Source organism: Phoca vitulina, unplaced genomic scaffold, assembly GCF_004348235.1.
Source record: "Phoca vitulina isolate PV1807 unplaced genomic scaffold, GSC_HSeal_1.0 scaffold63, whole genome shotgun sequence".
Taxonomy (NCBI): domain Eukaryota; kingdom Metazoa; phylum Chordata; class Mammalia; order Carnivora; family Phocidae; genus Phoca; species Phoca vitulina.
The window spans coordinates 2,303,642-2,323,937 of record NW_022589766.1 but is presented as its reverse complement, the minus strand read 5'-3'; the positions used below and the strand labels follow the sequence as shown (position 1 = coordinate 2,323,937).

At 46.6% G+C, this 20,296-nt stretch overlaps 1 pseudogene; it reads right to left on the bottom strand.

Annotated features, from left to right (window-relative positions):
• Positions 1 to 3,085: 3,085 nt before the first annotated feature.
• On the bottom strand, positions 3,086 to 3,471 carry LOC116623983 (annotated as a pseudogene).
• Between the last annotated feature and the right edge of the window lie 16,825 nt (positions 3,472 to 20,296).

Sequence of the window (20,296 nt, the reverse complement as noted above, 5' to 3'; positions counted from 1 at the left end):
TAGTCTATCAGTTGCTGAAAATGGATTTGAAATCTTCAACTATGCTATTGGATTTACTTGTTTTTCCTTTTAGTTCTGTTTGGGCTCTGCATGTTTTAAGTTTTGTTTTTAGATGCATACACATTTCAGATTATTAAATCTTGCGGCTGAATCAAATTTTTGTTATTGTGAAATGTTCCACTTTATCTCTGGAAATACTTCTTGCCTTAAAGTCTTGCTTTGTCTGATAACAATATAGATAAGCCAGCTTTCTTTTGGTTAGTCTTTCTGTGGCATATTGACTTTCAACATTTATGTGTCCATCTGATGTAAGCAGCATATAGTTGGGTCTTGCTGTTTTGTGTTGTTTTTACCAGTCTGATAGTCTTTTAATTTTAATTGGATAATTGATCCCACTTACATTTATCAAATTCCTGATTTTTTGGTGTTAATTCTATCATCTTACTTGTTTTAAATTTGCTCGATCTGGTTTTTGTTCTTCTTTTATTTCCACTGCCTTCTTTTAATAAAGTGCTTTTCATTATTCTAATTCCTTCTTCTACTAGTGTGTTAGTTATAAATTCTATTATTATTTATTTAGTGTTACCCTAGGGCAGGGGTTGGCATACTTTTTCTGTGGAGAGACAGACAGTAAATATTTTAGGTGTAGAGGGACACTGACTCCCTCTTCCCCCTCTCTCATCTCCCTCCTCCTCCTTCAACTATTCTCTAAAAATGCAAAACCATTCTTAGCTCCCAAGCTGTATAAAATAGGCTGTAGGCTGGATTTGGATGTGGGTGATAGTTTGCCAAACTCTGCTAAAGATATACCATATGCCTTCACAGAATCTATTCTTCAATTAATAATTTTACTACTTCCTAGACAATACATGGACCTTACAACAACTTAATTCCATTTACCCAGTTCCATTCTTCATTTTATGCTATTTTGGTCATGTATTTTACTTCTCTATGTATTTGAAATCCCACAAGACATTATCTACTGTTTTAAAGAGTTAATACTCATTTTGATTTGCTCTTCTATTTACCATTTCTGGTGCTATCTATTGCTTTCTGCATTACTATTCTCCCAAGTAGGATCATGTTATCAGAATAACTTCCTTTAGTATGTCTTTTAATATGTGTCTGTTGATAATACATTTTCTAATTTTTTATTTGCTTGAAATTTTTTTCATATTCGTTTTTAAGGGTATTTCCAGTGGATGTAGAATTCTAGACTGACAGACCCTCAGCCTTTTAGCTCTGTCATTCTATAGGCTTCCAGCTTCTATTGTTTGTGTAGAGTGGGTCTTTTTATTGCACCTTTTGAATTTTTTTCCTCCTCTGGCTATCTTAAGATTTTTCTTTTTATCTTTATTTTTTTGAAGCTTTAGCATAATGTGCCTTTGTGTACTTTTCTTTGATTTTATATGTTTGAGTTTGTTGGTGCTACTTGAATGTATATTCTTGCTTTTTATCTCTTCGAATACTGATTCTGGTCCGTTTCCTCTCTTCTGGGATTCAAATTCCACATATGTTGGTTCTTTTCACTGTGTCTCTTACGCTCTTTTCCCTGTTTCTTTTTCTTTCTCTGTCTCTCTTTTTGTGTAGCTATGTGTACATGTGTTTAATCTTTTTTCTTCTCTTTCAGTTTGATTATTTTTCTACTCACCTATTTTCCAATTTACTAATCCTCTTTTCTGTTGTATCTAATCTGCTGTTAAACCTACCTATTACCTGTTTATTGAATCCTTAATTTTAGTTATCATATTTCTCAGTCCTAGAATTTTTGTTTGCTTCTTTTAAAATAGATTCCAGGTTTCTATCTTTCCATCTATTTGTTTGAACATTAATCCTAGGTTTATAGTCTTTGATAACTACAGTATCTAGGTCATCTATATGTTTTTCTATAGTCTCTCCCTCTATCTCTCTTTTTTAATTTGGTTTTATTTCCTAGCATGCTGCATAAGTTTTGATTGAATACTGGATATTGGGAATGAAGAATTGTTGAGGCTCTGAATAATTTTGCCTTCCTTTGGAGGGGATTTTTTTTTTTTTTTTCATAGCAGACAGAACACCTCGATCCTGTCAGAAATTGAGATTTTTGAAGTTGGATTTTAGGCTTTGTGAGGGCTGGTCTTTGCTGGTTTGTCTCATCTCTTAGGATAATATCCTCTTCATCTGTCTCAATAAGAACCTAGGTTATTTACTGAAATTTCTCCTCCTTGGTGGGCCCTGGACATCAATATTTTTTCTCCTTAGCACTTTGAGACTGCTCAAACTCTGGCTGGTTTTTCAACCTTTTAGAAGCTGTTTACTGCTTAGTTTCTTGGCCGTTTGCCTATCATGTGGAAAGCTTAGGAATGAAACAATTCCTTTAGGGGAAATCAAATGCAGAATGCCTGGCTTATATCTATTTAGGCTCTTTCTCCAGGATAAGAGTTCCCTATGTTCTCGCTGCTTTGGTAGATTTGCACTTCAATTTTTGGCTTCTCAGACCACCTAGGCTGCTACGGTTCTAGGCCAATGTTTCTCCTCTATCTCATTGATACCCCCTGAGAACTGGCAAATGCCTAGAAGGGAAAACATGAAGGAAATTTGGGTTTTACTCATTGCATTTCCCTTTTCTCCAGAACCTTGGGCTCTAAAGTCCTGGCTGCTTTTACTCTCTGGTGACTTTTAACAGTTATTTTATGTACCATATTTAGCTTTTATAGTTGCTCTTGGCCAAAGTCTCCAGAGATTGATTTGTTTGTTTATTCATTTTTGAGTTTTGAGATTCATATTTTATTTACAAGTAAATGAAGAATGTCTCCTGTAAACACTAATTTGGCACAAGAAGAGCAATCTAAAGTAGTTGCTGGCTCCACAGCGATGTGTGAAAGGAGACTATGCCACTGTTCTTTCTGAACAATGATTTTGCCGTTAATAAGGGGGAAAAAAAGGACACGTGATTTCTTCATGTTGCACGTGTGAGAGAATTCAAAATAAAAATGACTTTTCAAAACTCTACAGTCTCTAGTCAAATGTGTGAGGTGACCAGGATGTCAGTTTTGTTCAGTGATAACCCCTGCTCCCCAAGAGCAATGGCCTCTCAGCAATTGACCTAATCCTCATCAAAGGTATCTGCTTGAGGAGTGGAGAGACCCCGATCCTACAGAGCTTGAACTTCCAGCTTGTTCTGCTGTTCTGCCCTTTGTTCTTCTAGGATTTCTTCAACAGATGCTTGCTGGTGGGGTGTGTCACTCTCCTTTCCAAAACTATCTCCCCTAGTAGGACCACATTTCCTCCTCTGACCACAAAAATCCCTTGAGGTATATCACTATATTTTTTGACCGCATGAGTAAGCTCCACAGTCTGATGTAGCACCAAATTAGCAAATTGATCAATGCTTCTTATAAAACCGATAAGCGTCCTTCCATCTTGAATTAGGACCAAGTGCTTCTTGTCGATGTCCTCGATGAGGCTGGTGGTGCCGGGCGTAGAGTTCATTCTGAGCTGAGATAGGGCTTAGGAGAGAACTCACTCTCCTAAGTCACTAGTCTCTTGGTTGAAGGGCCATTTTCTCAGCAGTGGGCCAGCACGTCCAACACCTCCTTCCTTCTACTGCAGCCGCTGCCTGGGCAGGACCCGGACAGGAACCTGGACCAGGAACAGCATGTCTGTCCTGGCTCTCAGCAGCCAGGCTCTGCTGGAAATGCCTCTAGAGATTTATTTTTAAAAGTGGTTTCCAGGACATGTCCCAGGGCCATTGCACATTTAGCTCTATCTCCTGCATCTTTTTGAGACATCCCCAACTGAGGGCTGGCAAGGTCTTTTGGTTTCTTCAACACCTTCAACAACAAATTATTAAACTCTATTGAATGTAATTTGTAAGTATTAACAATTTTGTATTTTTTAAAAGATTTTATTTATTTATTTATTTGAGAGAGAGAGAGGAGCAGAAGGAGAGGGACCAGCAGACTCCCAGCTGAGTATGGAGCCCGAGGTGGGCATGGAGCCTGAAGTGAGGCTCGATCTCATGACCTTGAGACCATGACTTGAGCCAAAATCAAGAGCCGGACGCTTAACCGACTGAACCACCCAGGTGCCCCAAACTATTTTGTATTTTAAAATTGGGATTAATGTGCCAAGTATGATCATTCTCAATCAGATCACTCAGTTTACTTCAACACTGATTCTCTATGAAATAGTTTACCATCTTTCATTTTATATTGTTGTGAGGCATTCCATTTCAAACTTACACACACACACACACACACACACACACACACACACACACTTACTATACATCATGCCTCCTTTGGCCCCTCTGGAAATCCTGACCTGAGGTGATATTCTGACTCTGTTGTTATGTTGCAATATGACCATGGTTGAAGCCTATTTCAATCCCTGGCCCTCAATTACTTTATTTAGAATATGAGGTAGGGGTGGGGAGTGTGATAGGACCAGGCAGGCTCATAGGGTCCTTGCAGCTCTGGTGGTCAGTCTGTCTTCTATGCTTTGATTTGGGGAATCCTTTTTGGAACAGTCGGACACTTAGACTGATCTGAACAATGGATCCTTAGACCGTAGAACTCACTCTCCTAAGGCAGCTAGTCTCTTGGTTGAGGGGCCATTTTCTCTGGGGCCTGGGGGCTGAATGGACAAGCTGGGGCCCTGGGTAGCTGGCCTCCCAGGGAGCCGCACCCTTGTGTGAATGACCAAATGAAAGCAAACATCTTCCACTACATCCAGCCCCCAAAACCTGCACCATTCAACTATCTCAGCCAGGAATTCCACATCGAGAGGTGGTTGCTTCTCAGGCTTGTTCCAAATGTCTCCCTCCTGTTCCTCCTGAATATTCCATCTTGTAAGAAATAAATAAAGAAGATTAACCCCTCCTTTGCCCAGAGATAGTTTTACCATCTTCCGTGTAGGATTAGTCCCTGTGCTGCCCCAGAGCCTGTTTCCTCCCTCCCCTGCCCAGCTCTGTATCAGGGGATGCTGACCCATGTTGGCTACTTTTCCAGGCTCCCCTGTCAGAGGGCTCTTCTTGCATTTGGTCAAAGAGAGGCACTGGAGGAAGATTGAAGGCAAGAAGAAGGGAGAAGCCAGTGCATTTCTCTCCCTTCCCCTTTGTCTTGAGTTGACTGAGTCCTTGGCAGAGCGTGCAAGTTCCACGGCCCCACCTTCTCAGTGACTGACTTACTGTGGTTCTCAGCCTCTGCTGAGTGACCCCACCCCCAGCTCAGCTAACTCCGTGGCTCTTCTCTGTCCCTCCAGCTGAAGGATGACAGTCATTTCCTGTTGCACTCATCTTTAGGGCACCTTACCACCCGCCGTTACCTTCCCAGCCTCTCTGTCACGTGGAACACCGCTCAGTGTTATGAAATACCCTGTGTACGCATACTTGGAGGGCTTGCTGTTTCTTGTTTACATCCCAACTAACTGAGTTGCTAAAAACCATACTTCAGACGTCTTTTCCCTTCCTATGTGTATAATATAAGCACCACCGAAACACATTCGCCTTCATTTCCTTTAGCACCTCCTGAAGTAGACAGAATTCATTCGCTCTTTTATTTGTTCAGTCAACGGTGAGGTGAGGCCCTACTCAGTCCCCTCGCCAAGTACTGTGCTAGGGGCTAGAGCAGTGAACAAAACAGGTGATGTGTCTGACTTTGTAGAGCTCACAGCTTTGTGGGCGAGCCTCAAACCCTTAAAATAAAGTGTGTTGAGAATGAGACACTATTGTCACACACGGTCTCAGGGGACAGACAGAATTGGGTTTACCACAGCCCTGCCACTTGCTTCAGGTTATATGAATGCGGGCAAGGTACTTTCCTTCCTATGCCTCAGTTTCCTCTTCTTTAAAAGAGCATGCAGTATCCAGTTCTTGCCTGCCCCAGCCTCTTTCCATGTTCAGTGAGGATGCTAATTCTGCTAACTTCATAGGACTGCTCATGGTTAAATGTGTTGCTATTAGAGAAAGAGACAAACTTACCTCAAAGACTTATTTTTAAAAGCAGCTTCCAGGGGAGCACATATTCAGCATTGCTGAGATTCGGGTCCGGAGAGGTGAGGTGAGGCTAGAAACGCTACAAGATGGGGTGAAGTCCAAAGCTTGGATAGAGACAGTTGCTGGGAGGAGCACCCAACAAACAGAATCACACCCATGGCGGTTTCTGCTGGCAGCAATCGGTAGCCACACTGGTCTGCCTGCAGGTGGAAGTGGGGGTCCTTCTTTCCTCTTTGCTTGCTGAGACGTCACTCCCTCCAGGAGGGACTACTAACTTCTAGCCCAGGCGAGATCTCCCTGTTACATGGCCTCTGTATTTTTCTTGTTATTGTTGTGATCATAGCCATCATCATCATCATATCATCATCACATCATCATCATCATCATCACATCATCATCATCATCACATCATCATCATCATCATCATCATCATCATCATCATATCATCATCATCATCATCACATCATCATCACATCATCATCATCACATCATTGCTAACGCTTGTGGAACTGAGCACCCCCCCCACCATGTTCCAAATGTTATGCTATGACTTCTCATGGCAGAGTCTGGGAAGTAGCTCAGTCCTGTGCTCTTGTTATTCAGGAATGTGTGTGTGTGTGTGTGTGTGTGTGTGTGTGTGTAAATCTGCATGTGCCACAATAATTTAAAGTCAAAGCAGAACATTTCACATCATCAAAGATTCAAAGTTAGGCTAGGCAGATTATGATTTTAGTATTAATTTTGTTGCAAGTTTTTGAAAATTCTGATTCCATGTAACTTAGAGGTACACATGTACTGGTTATTGTCAGAGTTCAAAGGCTCGGATTCATCACTTGTTCTTCGTTCTCATTCTTGAGGCTGCATGTGGCAAGCTCACGGTGCACTCTCCGCAGCTCTGGACCCATTTTCCTGCCACCCCCTGGCTCCCCTGCTTGACCACGCTCTGGGTCCTTCTGTTGGCTCTATTATATTTTTAGATCCAGATTTAAATGGATCATTTACTTACATTTCACTCACAATTTTTAACCATCCTATCAACAATATTCTAATAGCATTAAATAACTGCAGAATCTAATAAAAATCAGTCTTAACCTCATTTGAATCTCATTAAGAATAGGACTATTCCTTTTGCTAAATTGTCAGAGATTATTTTATCTGGTTTTGTCTTGTTTGTGTTGTCCAGGAGAGCAGGGGGATAGATGGAATCATAAAATGTGGGTTCACACACTCAAAAACTCTTTTATCCACTTTCTTGTGTTTACAGATGAAGAAACTATAGTCCAAACAAGGGAGGGGACTTTTCCAAAGTCCCACCTGAAACGTGTGGCCATTAAGAACCAGAACTCAGGCCTCCTGCCCCTTACTCTAGTGTCTCCCCTACAAGAATCTGGGCTTGGAGCCCAGGCACCGATTTATGGATTTGATGAGCATTTCAGCTATTGAGCAATGACTAATGCATCAGCCAAGCACTCCTTTCCTGAACAAGGCTGGAGCCTTGGGAAGGACACCGGTAGATTTAAAAGATACAGAAGAAGTGACTGCTGCCCTCTGTAAGACTGAAAACCCTCCAGGGATGAGGTTCACATGCAAGCAATGAGCTGTAGCCTCCTTAAATGCTGGCTTGTGGTCACACTGCTCACCCCCTCTTTTCCACATCAGTATGGGGTCGCATTCCTTCCAGTCCTGTTCCGTCCCACAAGGCAGGTACTGACAGAGGCCTCCCATGGCCCCAGTACTGAGACAGGCAGGAGCTGTTTGTCCATTTTAACGAACAACATCTCCAATAAAAGGACTCACTTGGTAGGATTGAGGAGTTCACAGGCAAAGAAAGAAGGGAAAAGGCTCAGGCAGGAAGTCTTTTATGATTTATCAGTGCACAAATACTGGAAAAAGAAAAAAACCCAGGGCTAATATGAATAATTATGCCAGCTTTTGTATAGCACTTTGCAGTTGACGACGTGCTTTTGAATGCATTATGTTATCTCATCACATCAGTGGGAGATTGAGGAAGGGGAGAACAGAGGGGGCTGTCACCTCTGGGGAATCAGCAGCCTCTGTTCCTGGGAGTCCAGCCTGGCTCAGTGGGTGGGCGCTACTGCTGAAGTTATCTTGCTGTGAACATCCCCTCGGAAATGACCCCGAGTTGCTGTTTTCCCACAGAAACTTTAGCAAGTCTCTCCAGATTATAAACTGGAGTCAGTTCTAGTTTCCCTGCCTGGAACCCCAGTTCTCCTTGAGCCGAATGCTTGGCTGGTGCTGGACGTCCTTCCCGGCCCCTGCAGGCTGCTCTGGGAAGGGCTGGGCTCCGTGCTTGTGCCCTCGGCTGCTGGTAGAGTCCTCCTTCAACACAGCTGGGCCCAGGCTAGGACGAAGGTGCTGCCACAGATGGGACTTTGCCAGGTGGCACAGTCCTGAGATTTCTGCTGCCATGCGTGCCCATCCGTAATAGGTTCTTTAGACACTGTGGGTGGCGAAGGCGCTGAAATGCTATTGCCAAATAGGAGCACGTGCAGGAAAATGTCGCTGTAAAACATTTTTCCAGAACTAGTCTCATCTTGCTTTCCTTCTGGCGGCAGGAAAAACAGCAATGGTAACAAAAACACAAATACTACCACCAGCACGAGCAGTCTTTAACCTTGACAACTGAAGGTAGCATGATTTCTTCTGGCCTGAAGGGTGCCCCTCCCCACACCCCAGTAAATAAACCAATTAAAGTATATACTCTCCTTCAGGTCTGTGACTTCCCCCTCCCCCAATGGGATCTTCTCCCCTTCCTCCTCCTGCCCACTTTCTTAGGAGGGTGCCCAGGCACAGGATGTCTTCACTTCTCCAGCTTTGATGGGCTTGCTGGTCCACCTGCTGACATGCTTGTCCACTTGTCCTGGGGCAGCCTCTGGCCTCACCAGCTCCACCGATGAGGTGCCCACTGCTGGGTGGGGGAGGGGGAGGGACTTGTCTCCTGTGTTGTTGGCTCAGGCAGAGCTCGGCCATTGACCCTGGGGCTTGGCGGAAGGAAGCTTCTCAGTTCCTGACGCAACACTCCTCGGACCACAGGAGATGAGGAGGGAGTGCCATCTTGGGCCACCTGGACACATCCGCAGCCTAATTTACCACCTAATTTACCACCGTGTGCCGTGCTGAACACCTTGTGCAAGAGACAGTTTTTCTGTGGGCACACTGGTTTTCCTGAGATCAGCCCTGGGAAGTCAGGAGTAAGCTGCTGTGTGCGGGGGGATTTCCCTGCACCCCTGTCAGGCTGACCCTACCAGTCTCTCTTCTGCCCACAGAAGTTTCAACCTCTGAAGAGAGCCAGAAATTCATGTCTACCCTCCTCACCACACTTTGCCCTCTCTTTTCCAGCCCCTCCACTGGCATTGGAGGATGTTCTACTTCATTTTTCAGGTAGTTGGGAGTTTCTTTATGATGTACCTTGCTTCTCTGCTCTGTGAACTTCTTTGAGACCTTTTCCCACCTTCACTGGGCAACAAGCCTCATTGTTTAGCCAGGCAGGAGGGATGCAGGGAAAAGAAAAAAAACCTGGATTCACAAAATCACATTGGAAGCCATTTCCAAAAAATCATGGTGCTTTTTAACATCAGTGTCGACATGGATTGATGAGCCCCTTGGACAGAGTAATTTGGTCACCTTCTTTGGGTCAGGTCCCTACAGCCCCAGCCCTGCACAGCCAGGCCTCCTCCCCTCTGCATGTGGCCACCAGCCCTAGGAGCAACCTGCAGGCCTTGGGGCACTTTTCCACCCTCAGCTTTCCTTATGGGCCCCGCCCACCTCACACAGAAGTCTGCCAAAAATTGGGCTGGTGAGTACTCTGAATAGAATTTTGGCAAGTGGATAAGGTTTCACATTTACTAAATTTCTGAGTCTCTCTTTTACATGCGCTCAAACTGGGAATCTGGAACATGCACCCTTCGGATATTTTTTTTTAAGTAAAATAACATATTTTGGTTATTTGGGGGGCAAACCTTTTGCCAAACAGATAGAGCCAGAGGTGGTCTGCACCCTGCAATTTGTGCACCCCTTGTAATCTTTTAAAATAAAAATGAATAGTGGGCAGTAAATGCCATGGCTTTATAAGAGTCAGTTATCTTGGGAAATTGGAGTGGGGAGGGGGGTTTGGGGGGCTTTATTTTGGGATAGAATGACACAATTTGTTAACCTGCTCTCTCTTTCCCCCAAAATATCTATATGATTCCAAGCTTGGCAAAGGAGGACGAGGTTTGAGTTCTAACAAAACACACTACAACTTTAAGCCAGCTTGTCCATGTGTTTGCAGAGTGGATGTGGAGTCAGGACAGAGTTCACTTGGGCCTATTGAGGGGTTTCAGGTGGGATCACAGGGTGGTAACATGTGTACATATGGCTTCAGGTCAGATTGGATCCCCCTGGTACTCACCTTATTGCTCTGCCTGCTGGAGCCCCACCCTTGCATTCTACGTTGTGTCTACACTGGTCTCCCCACTGCCCCTGCTGGAGTTTTGCTCGGGCCCATTCCCTGCTGGTGGTGTATCATACGTTCCTCTTCTGAATCTTCCAGGACCCTCTCAGCTTGCCCTCTCTGGCTTGCCCTCCCAGCACCGTCTCCCCATGAGTCCCAGCGACGTCAGATTCTGAATTACTTGGCCTTTGATGTGTGCGGGCATGCTTTGCTGTCAACTTTGCACCTGCCTTCGTCGTAGCCTTCTTTGCTCTTTGGTGTCCCGAAAATGAGGACTGGTTATTCCTCTCTTTGGTTCTGGTGTTGTCCACCTTGGGTCTTGGCTCATCGTCATGATAAGTCATGATAACTGGGTAATGATGGTGTCTTTCTTTTCCACCGTAAGCTAAACCCCAACTGACACTAACTAGTTTGTTTATATCCACGTCACCCCCATCATTCAGAAATGATTGGACAAAGCCACATGTGAACAAACTCTGCTAATTCCTCCTCTCCAGCCTGTGTCTGCCGCCCACACTTCCCCCAAGGCTGAGAGAAGAGGCTGAGTCATTGCGTTTGTAAACAGTGAAAGTTGGAATTATCTTTGCCTCTGGAATGGGAGTCTTGAGAAGCTTTCCCTTTTCACCTAGGTTTTCTGGTAAAATCATGAAAACAGTGTGATTATGCCCCAGAAATCTAGAAATATACCATCTTTCCTAAATGGGCAAATTCTTTAGTCAATGCTGAGTTTTCAGAAAAATAAACCTTGGGAATGTTTCTGCAGATTTTTATTGGGCAAAACCACTGTCTCCCATTAACAGAGTGAGGATGATGGTGGTGGTGGTGGTGGATGTTGGGGGTGAAATGTGGATGGTCAGAACTGGCCAAGCTTCTTCCTTCCCTTTGTCACTCAGTATGGACCCATGGAGCTCCAGTCTCCCCATTTTCCTAAAGTCCAGAGAGTGTCAGTCCTGTCTGTGTTGCTGGTTGGTCATGGTTGAGTTGTCACACCATTTCTGCTGCAGTGGTAATTGATCGACATGCAACCTGACCGCTTGGTAGGAACATTTTCCCCCATGTTGGGGGCTAGCCCACTTGCTACCCTGGGTCTGGCTGGCTGCCCCTTTGCACTCCTCTGGTCAGGGGGATAGGAATGGTTTGTGTTTCTCTATGTGCCAGGTGGAAACAAACCCATGACTGCCTGGAGAAAAAGTTGCTCAGTCAAACCATTTTATTTACATGGCACCAAATGTCCAGAAACATCTGTGAAGTTTTTTCCCTCTCTAAACTGGCAGAATTGGCCTATTGTTTTGGCACCCAGAGGCACAGGGATAAGGAAATGCTTCAGAAGCTTCAGAGATCTCCCCAGGTGATCTCATCCATACCCAGTGCCTTTAAATGCCACCTCTATTGTGACAGTCCCTAATTTGCTTCTCTAGGAAGGACTGTCTCCTCTATCCGATAACCTCTCCAGGGGGGTGTTAAACCATCGGTGTCTCTAACCGAGCTCTTGATGTTACCCCACACTGTTTTTCTTCTCCACTCTTCCCCGTATCCGAAGATGGCCCTATCATTTACCTAGTTCCACAAACCAAATCTGGGAGCCGTCTGTGATTCCTCCTCTTTATGCTTTCATCAGCGAGGCGGGTTGATTCTACTTCCAGAATTTAAGTGAATCTCCTCCCTTCTCTCCAGTGTGACTTGCCTCGCCCTGTCCGTGGCAGGCATCCCTTCCCCGGACGTCCACCGATGCCTCCTACCAGGGCTTCGTGCTTCTTCTCTTGCTCGCCAATCATTGTGCACGCCGCACTGTTTAAAAAACTTGAGTTGGATCCCATTACTCTCTTCTCCAAAACTTTTCACTGAACCCTGTTGTACTGAGAATAAAATCTGAGCTCCTTATCTTTTTATTAAAGATTTATTTATTTATTTTAGAGAGAGAGAGCTTGAGCAGGGGGTGGGGGAGACGGAGAGGGGGAGAGAGAGAAGCAGACTTTGTGCTAATATATGAATTATATGTCAACAAAGCTGTTAAGATTGATTAAATTCCTGTAAGAGCACCCCTGGCTCTTTGATGAGCGCATGACCGAGCAGGCCAATCAGAGTGGGTTCCTATCAAACGGCAGCTTTGATTGGACCTGGATAATAGCTCCTCCCCCTCTCCTTCCCCCTCCGTCCCTCCCCGCCCCCCCGCCCTTAAAATACTTTCTCAGGATTCTTCTGGGGACCTTGACCAAGAGACAAATTGGACATGGCCTTTATCCTCAAGGAGCTAGGTTTTGTTGGGAGCAGAGCAGGGTGGAAAGGAATATGTAAAGGTTGCACACGGTCAAGACCCAGCATAACTCACTGGGCACAGAGAGGGTATTGTGGGGATTCTGGCAGGAAAAATCATCTCTGTGTGGAGAAACCTTTTGCCGCAGCAAATACGGTTTTATGTCTTCATTTTTTTTTTTTAAGATTTTATTTATTTGACAGAGAGAGACACAGCAAGAGAGGGAACACAAACAGGGGGAGTGGGAGAGGGAGAAGGAGACCTGGAGCAGGGAGCCACAGAGGCGCCCCTTATTTCTTCATTCTTGTATGAATTTCACAGACAGTCACTGTGCGCGGTGCTGGGGACACAGAGATGAATCAGAGAGTGTCCCCAAGGGGTAGGTGGGGTGTCTGGACCAAGTCTGGTGGCCCGGCAGCAGGGTAGGGCTGGAGGCCGAGGGAGACCCCGAGGGGGCTGTTCAGGGGGAGCTTCCTGAGCAGTTAGTGAGTGCTGGAAGGATGAGACTGCGTGGCTTGGCAAAGCAGCTCAGAGGCAGGTGTTTTGCAGAGAGCTCAGATTGGGGCAGGTCACACAGCCTCCCTGAACTGGCACTGGCCTAACAGAGGCAGGTCAGGGGATGGGGCTGTGAACCCCCGGCGGGAGTGGCTTTGAGGCTGGACGGGCTCCCTGGCTGCAGCAAGGTCTTTCCTCAGGCACCGGTGAGATGCCCCTGCTCCCCACAGCCGAGCGGGTGGGTGCCTGCTCCGCTCCCGAGGGATGGCCACGGGTCCCGGCGGGAGAGTCCGCTCTGCAGGGAAGTCTGGCTGGCGAGCCGCCGGGCTCTGTGCGGGACGTTTGCCACTAGAGGGAGTGCCACGTCGTTTTCCTTCCCTGGCACTGGGCTCCCAGGGCCGCAAACCGGCCTGGGTGACTGCCAGGGCTTGGGGGTTCCTGGGAAACTCGTTTGCTCTTTTCCTCTTAAAGATTTCTCAAAAGCAGCTGGACTCAAGAATTCTTAGCATTGTTTGGCAGGAGTTTGCAGAACCCTTCAACTGGGGATGCAGCCTCAGGCCTCTTGCAAACCTTGGGTGGCTTTGGCAGGGATTCTGGTCCCAGGAGAAGCTGTCCTTTGCTCTCAGCACTTGAGGACCTGCGAAAAGCGGGGGGCCTCAGTTCAGTTTCCCTGTGGGGAGTCTGGTCTGGCCCTCAGAGCTGCAAAGGGGAGGCCCATGGGTTCTGGGCAGTGGCTCAGCTCTGTGCCACCTGGAAAAGTAGTTTAGTGCCTGGTGGGAGGAAAAAGGATGGGGAATGAGGTGAGGCCAGGTTGGCAGGACGTGTCGCTGCTGTCTGAGACCCGGAGACAGGAGAGCTGGCTCCCAGTATCTCAAACATGGGGCTAGTGGAGCGGATGGGCACCGTGGAGTGGTTAGACCCCAAATTTGGGCAAGAACAGCCCTGCTGTGGCTTTCTTGGCATGGCCCTTAGGTAAAGGGCAGCACATGATGGCTTGTGGATGCCCCTAAACCCTGGCATGAGAGACTCCTATAGGTCCAGGCTGGGCTGGCTTCCTGCGGTGACCAGCTGATGGCTGCTACCTTTAGAGGCCAGGCTAGGACTGAATGAACAGGGTGTCCCAAGAATAAGCCTTCATCTTTGGCCACCACTGACATCGTCACTAAGCTTTTGGACCGCATCCTAAACCTCTTCTGACCCAGGCGCTGCTAAGGGAGCGGGAGGCTTGGAGTCCATTTTCTCCCTCCAGCATTGACTCCTGGGTCTCGTAGATAGTCCCTGGGCATGCAGCAGGGGTGCAAGAGGACAAAGTGGGGGGCCGTGTGCTGCAGGAAGCTGGTGTACCATCTGCAGCGGGAGCAGGTCAGAGCTGGCCTGCTGAGGCTCCTGTCAGTGCTGTGGGGAATGCTGGTGATTACCATGGTTACCTGAGGCTGGAAGCTCTGACAGTCAAAGGCAGAGCAGGAGAAGGATGTCCTCTCCCTGCTCTGAGCCACATGGTTGCCTCTGCCTCCCTGGGAAGGAGTCTCCTGGCAAATATAAGAGCCTGAACCAAAGAAGTTATATTGCCAGGGTTCAGCTGATTCATATAGCATCAATCACCGAGCACTGGGGCCTCTGGGGGCGGCCCTGTCCCAAGCACATTCGGTGGGAGGGAGGCAAAGGAGGTGTCCTCAGTTTGCTCAGTCTTAGGAGGACAGATCCTCGGGGAGCTCAGAGTCAGAGGAAGGAAGCAGTTAGGGGGACGGGTGGAGAGTTCAGCACAGACTCTCGAGGATGGCGCGGGGACTCTCTGGGCCTGTGCTTCCCGTGCCAGCCCGAGGCTGTGCTCACACGCTCTCCAGCCAGGGTGCCTGCTGGGGAGGCAGGTCACCTGCTCTGCGGGTGGTTGGGAGTGCCGGCTCCTGCTGGGTCCTGCTTCCCCATCTGCAAAACGGGGTTAATGGTTACTAATCCCCACCTACTCCAAGTCCGTGGGGAGGATTTTTTAAATGAATACTTTTGTGCATTGAAATGAGACTCAAGTCTTTGGAGAAAAGACCTTATTTGTTATTATCAAAGACTCATTGAGCAGAAATTCCATTTATCCTCTTTGCTACCTCTCCAGTGCCACCTGAACGGAGAACCGTATCACCTCAGTGAGATGGTAGGGCCTGCATAGTGGCCCAAGTCCTAGCCCTGGGGATTTCTGGGGGCCGGGGGAGGCCAGGCAGGGCTTCCTCTGAGCTCGGAGGGGATATTAGGACCGGGAGCGCAGCACGAACTCCAGGTCCACCTGCTACAGCAGCAGTCTGAAGGTTCTCAAGGAGGGTGCCTAGCCTGGGCTGTGAGCTGGGGAGAAGGAAGCGGGAACTGGTGGGTGGAGGAGGCCTGCTTTGAAGTTCTTTTTCTGTGGTTCATTATCATTATATGTTCATTTTAAAAATGAGAAAATATAGATATGTAAAAAGAAAGAGCCAGAACGAAGAAAGAAAATTAAATCACTTATGTTAAATTAATTAAATTCTGATACTCAGTTCTGGTAAAGTGTATAACATCGAAGGTCTCCGCAAGTGTCTAAGGGAATGAATGAACTCAGATGACTGTAAAGCGTCTGATAGATATCTCCCAGAGTTTTTAAAAATAAAGATTTTTTTTTTCAGAGAAGTTTTAGGTTCACAGCAATATTGAGTGGAAGGTATAGAGGGGTCCAGTATACCTACTGTGCCTACATGTGCATAGCTTCCCCTGTTAACAACGTCCCCCACTAGAGTGGCACCTTTGTACCATCAATGAGCCTCCACTGACACATCATTATCACCCAAAGCCCACAGATTCCAGTAGCATTCCCTCTGCTGATGTACATTCTGTGGATTTGGACAAACGTATAATGACATGCATCCACCATGAGAGTATCACACAGAGTATTTTCACTGCCCTGAAAATTCTCTGTGCTGCATCCATCAGACATTTCCTTCTCCAGATATATGCACATTGAAACCCCCCCTCCCCCTCCCGGTATTAATATATATGTTTTTTCAAGAGAGGATTATACTATACACACTGCTGTGAAACTTGTTTCCCCTCTGAAAAATGAGATGGGGATGATAAATGTGAAACACCTCCTTCTTGATAATTTGGACTTGACTGCTGAAGTCTCTGTGTTACTCAGACCAGGTCACAAGGCTGAAGGAAGGAAGGAGAAGGACAGGACCTGGGGAAGGACAGAGTCCCTCGAAGGCTGGGTGGGAGAGGAGGCCCAAGAAGGAGAGTGAGTGGTGGGACAGAATGTCCTTCGGTGACACGGTGCAGTCCTTACCACCACCCTCCACAAAAGCTGTGCCGGCCCCCAGTGTCATGACTTCCTTCTCCAGAGCTCCTTGCTCCCTGAGGGAGGTCACTCGCTGAAAAAAAAAGAAAGACTCCGTTGGGGTAGATATATATGTATATTTGTTGGTCAGGCGAGCCTTCCCAGGGCTCACTGCATTCCTAGCAAATCAGCAGGTGTCCCCTCGTGTGTCTGAGGACGCCCCTGCATGTGGGCTCAGGAGAGAGTCCCAATAACTCTTAAGTCTGTACTTGTCCACAGTGCTTTCTCTGCCCGTCTTATCTGTGCTGACAGCTTCTCCTTTATCTCTGAGGGTCTGGATCCCAAAGCTCCTTGACCACTGGGCTGTGCTTGAAGGGCTCTCTACTTCCTCACTAGGCCTCTGGTCTCACGCATCCTATCTGTATGGTCCAGACCCACACATTGGCTCAGGCTGATGGCTTTGGAGAAGGAAGAAGCAGGGCTCTCCCGGCAGAACACCAGCCTGTCAAGCAGCCGGTCACAGTGACATGAGCACAGACGCAGGATGCACTGACCTTTTCCTCCCGGGTCGGACGGGACTCCAGGGGTGTCTGACTGATTGCAGACAGGCTCCAGGCTCCCATTAGGACTCACACCTGGCATTTCCACCTGGAAACAGGTGACTTGGCACACCTGTTGTTCATCACCCAGGGTCTCTTCGCAGCCATTCAGCTGGCTCTGTAGGAAGATGAACTGTTTGTTCCTGAAAATCATGCCTCCTGAAGGCTCTGCTCTTAAAGTTCTTCTGTGAGATCCTATGCTTTTTCTACCTCAGGTGAGGTGCCTGAGGCCTCTGTCGTCCACCCCGTTATCGTCACGTTTCCTCCTGGCTTGGCCCATGTTGGTGGCAGGGAGCTGCGAGGGAAAGCTGGCTTGTTGGCTGAAAGGCTGGGGCAAGGGGCCTAAATTAATGAAGAGAAACTCAGTTGGGACAAATGTGAAGTTCTCCAGTTAGGCCTTGCCTCCTCAGAGGACTGCACGGTTCCATGCACACTTGCTATCTGTCTCTCCAAGTAGCTTCCAGGAGAGCCAGGACTATGTAGGTCAATTTTGTTTATCACTGTGTCCCCAGCACCTAGTCGGATGCAATGCATATAATAAGTGTGCCGTAAATAGTTGATTGATGAACGGTTTAGCAACATATGTAAGAATGTCTTGACTCTAGGTGACTCTAAGCTCAATCTGAGTAAGACATATGACCTGTCATTCTCTGGTTGATGCTTGCTCAGAATGAGGGAGTGGACTGGCCCGCTCTGCCTACTCAAATGTTGTTGTTCTGGAGCTCTGAGTGCGGTGCTGGGTTTAGAGCATACATAGCATGTTAACAAAAATGGCACATGCCCGGAAGAGACTCTGACTTGGAACCCTAGGCTTTGAGGAAGGTAAACTCCGAGCCTTTCATTGGGGAAGGGAAGGCTTAGGGATACCTGCAAGCTGTCCACAGGTGTCCGAGGCATTGCCATGCTTAGAAGGACAGGACTCATCCTCTGTGCTTCAAGGGGGCTGCCTTGGAGGCAGTGATCTCTCCATCACTGGAGGTGTTACTAGAAGCTTCCCTTGGTGATCATGTAGGACGAGATGACATTTAAAGTTGTTTTTAGTCTGAAGTGCCCACATATCTATCATGATTTTTTTAAAAATTTTTTTATTGTTATGTTAATCCCCATACATTACATCATTAGTTTTAGATGTAGTGTTCCATGATTCATTGTTTGTGCATAACACCCAGTGCTCCATGCAGAACGTGCCCTCCTCAATACCCATCACCAGGCTAACCCATCCTCCCAGCCCCTCCCCTCTAGAACCCTCAGTTTCTATCATGATTTTGAAATGTTTTTGTTAGGCTGCTCTAACTGGCCTGGGGCAGGTCGGAAGAACAGGCTATTCCTATTTCTTCTTGATTCCTGAGGTAGTTTCTGGCCCTGTAAGGCTGTGTGTGTTTGTGTGTGTGTGTGTGTGTGTGTGTGTGTGTATTTGTGGTGGATTGGATTCTTGTTGAACAAATATTCACTCGATCTTCTCTCTCGCTTCCTCCATAGGCTGGCACATACTTAATTGCCTCGCTCTCCTTGGGCATGGCCATGGAACCAGTGCACAGAAGTGGGAGTACGCCAAGGCCTTGAATGTTTGATTGCCCTCTGGCACTCCTGCCTCCTCCATGACATGAGTGTACCCTGGGTAGCCACAGCTCCAGAATGAAGAGACATGTGGAGAGCAGAACTGACCCAAGCACAGTTGAGTCCAGCCAACCTGCAGACCCTTGACTGAGAAGCAATAAATGTCTGCTGTAAGCTACTGAGATTTGGGGGTTATTTGTTACACAGCATTATCACAGAAAACCGGACTAACAAGTGTTTGTGGTGTTCTTTACAGAGAACTGCTCCAATCCTCAGGCCTTTTCACAGAGGGCTTCAGGTCTGAGACGCCTGCTCAATGGCATGTCACTGAGGACTTAGGGCTTCATAAACACTTCTCTCCCCCCTTTAGGCTCCTTTCCCTGGCCTCTTCTTCAAGTGTGTATGTCCCACATATACAGGACAATTAACCACATTTACAAAATTCCACCTCCTCGTCCTCCTCTACCAGCCACCTCTGCAGGCTCTCAGAACTGCCTGTCTCTGACATGGCTATTTCTGTTGTGGGAGGACCTCAGCTTTACGGGGAGGATGGAGAGGATGGAGCTCAGAGAGATGGAGGGGCGTCTGAAGCTGCAGCAGCAGGAGAAGGAGCCACCAGCAGGGCCCACTGGAAAGATCGGAGGAGGCATGCAGCTGAGTGCTCACACAACACGAGGATGTCGCAGACACAAACCAGGGTGTTCTCCGTGATGTCAGGTGAGCAGCGACTTAAGTGCCTCTACCTCCAACATACCCAGCACAGACACGCTGAAAGTGGCTTTTAAAATGCCTTTGACTCTTATCTCTCTTGCATCATGCTCTGAAATGAAATCTCAAACACTTTAGTGGGGTTTGATGCAGAGAACTGTAAGCAGATAGAGGTTCAGGCAGAAACAGAACAGGAGTCAAAAACTCATGAATGGGCTTGGAGAAGACAAATAAAATAGCAGAGACATTTATACGGGTCTCCCCTACCTCTCAGAACAAAACAATTATGAGATAAGAGAGGCATGGATGGGAGGAAATTCTTTCATTTTTCACATTGCAAGCTGGAGAGATCCAATAGCCTGTTTATGAAGAACAATAAAGAAGATACATGAACTCAGTAAAGAGGTTGTTACAAATATATTGGGTGGTTTTGAAAGGCCAGGATTTTCTCCCCGCTTTTGGATAAAGCTGTCAGCTGAGTATTAAAAGATTTTTTTTTCTTTGCTTTTTTTTTTTGTCTTTTGTTTTTTTTCCCCTAAAAGCAATAACAGGCACCAGCAGTTTGTTACAATTGGCAGAAAGAGTTATCACTTTTATTTAGGATTTGGAAATGCAATCAAAGAAGGGCAGATTGGAGCTTGAATTAAATGAAGCTTAAACAGCAAAGAGAAAAATCTCTGCTGGTCTTTTAAACAAACAAACACAAAAATTACAGCTCTTTGTTGTTAATTTGAGTTATAAAAAATTTGACACTCACACTTGGTATAATAGTGCCAAGCAGAATGGTTGCTACTTTTTTTGTGTTAAGTACTGAATGTTCTGATCACTTTTAAAAGTAAAAACCCATTGTGTTTGGAAACTCTTTAGTGGGACCTAACTTATTTTGTGGGAAATCACAGTGAAGACTCATTCTGTTGGTTTTAGAGGAAATTATTTCTTCCTAGGCTACTTTACAGAGACCAAA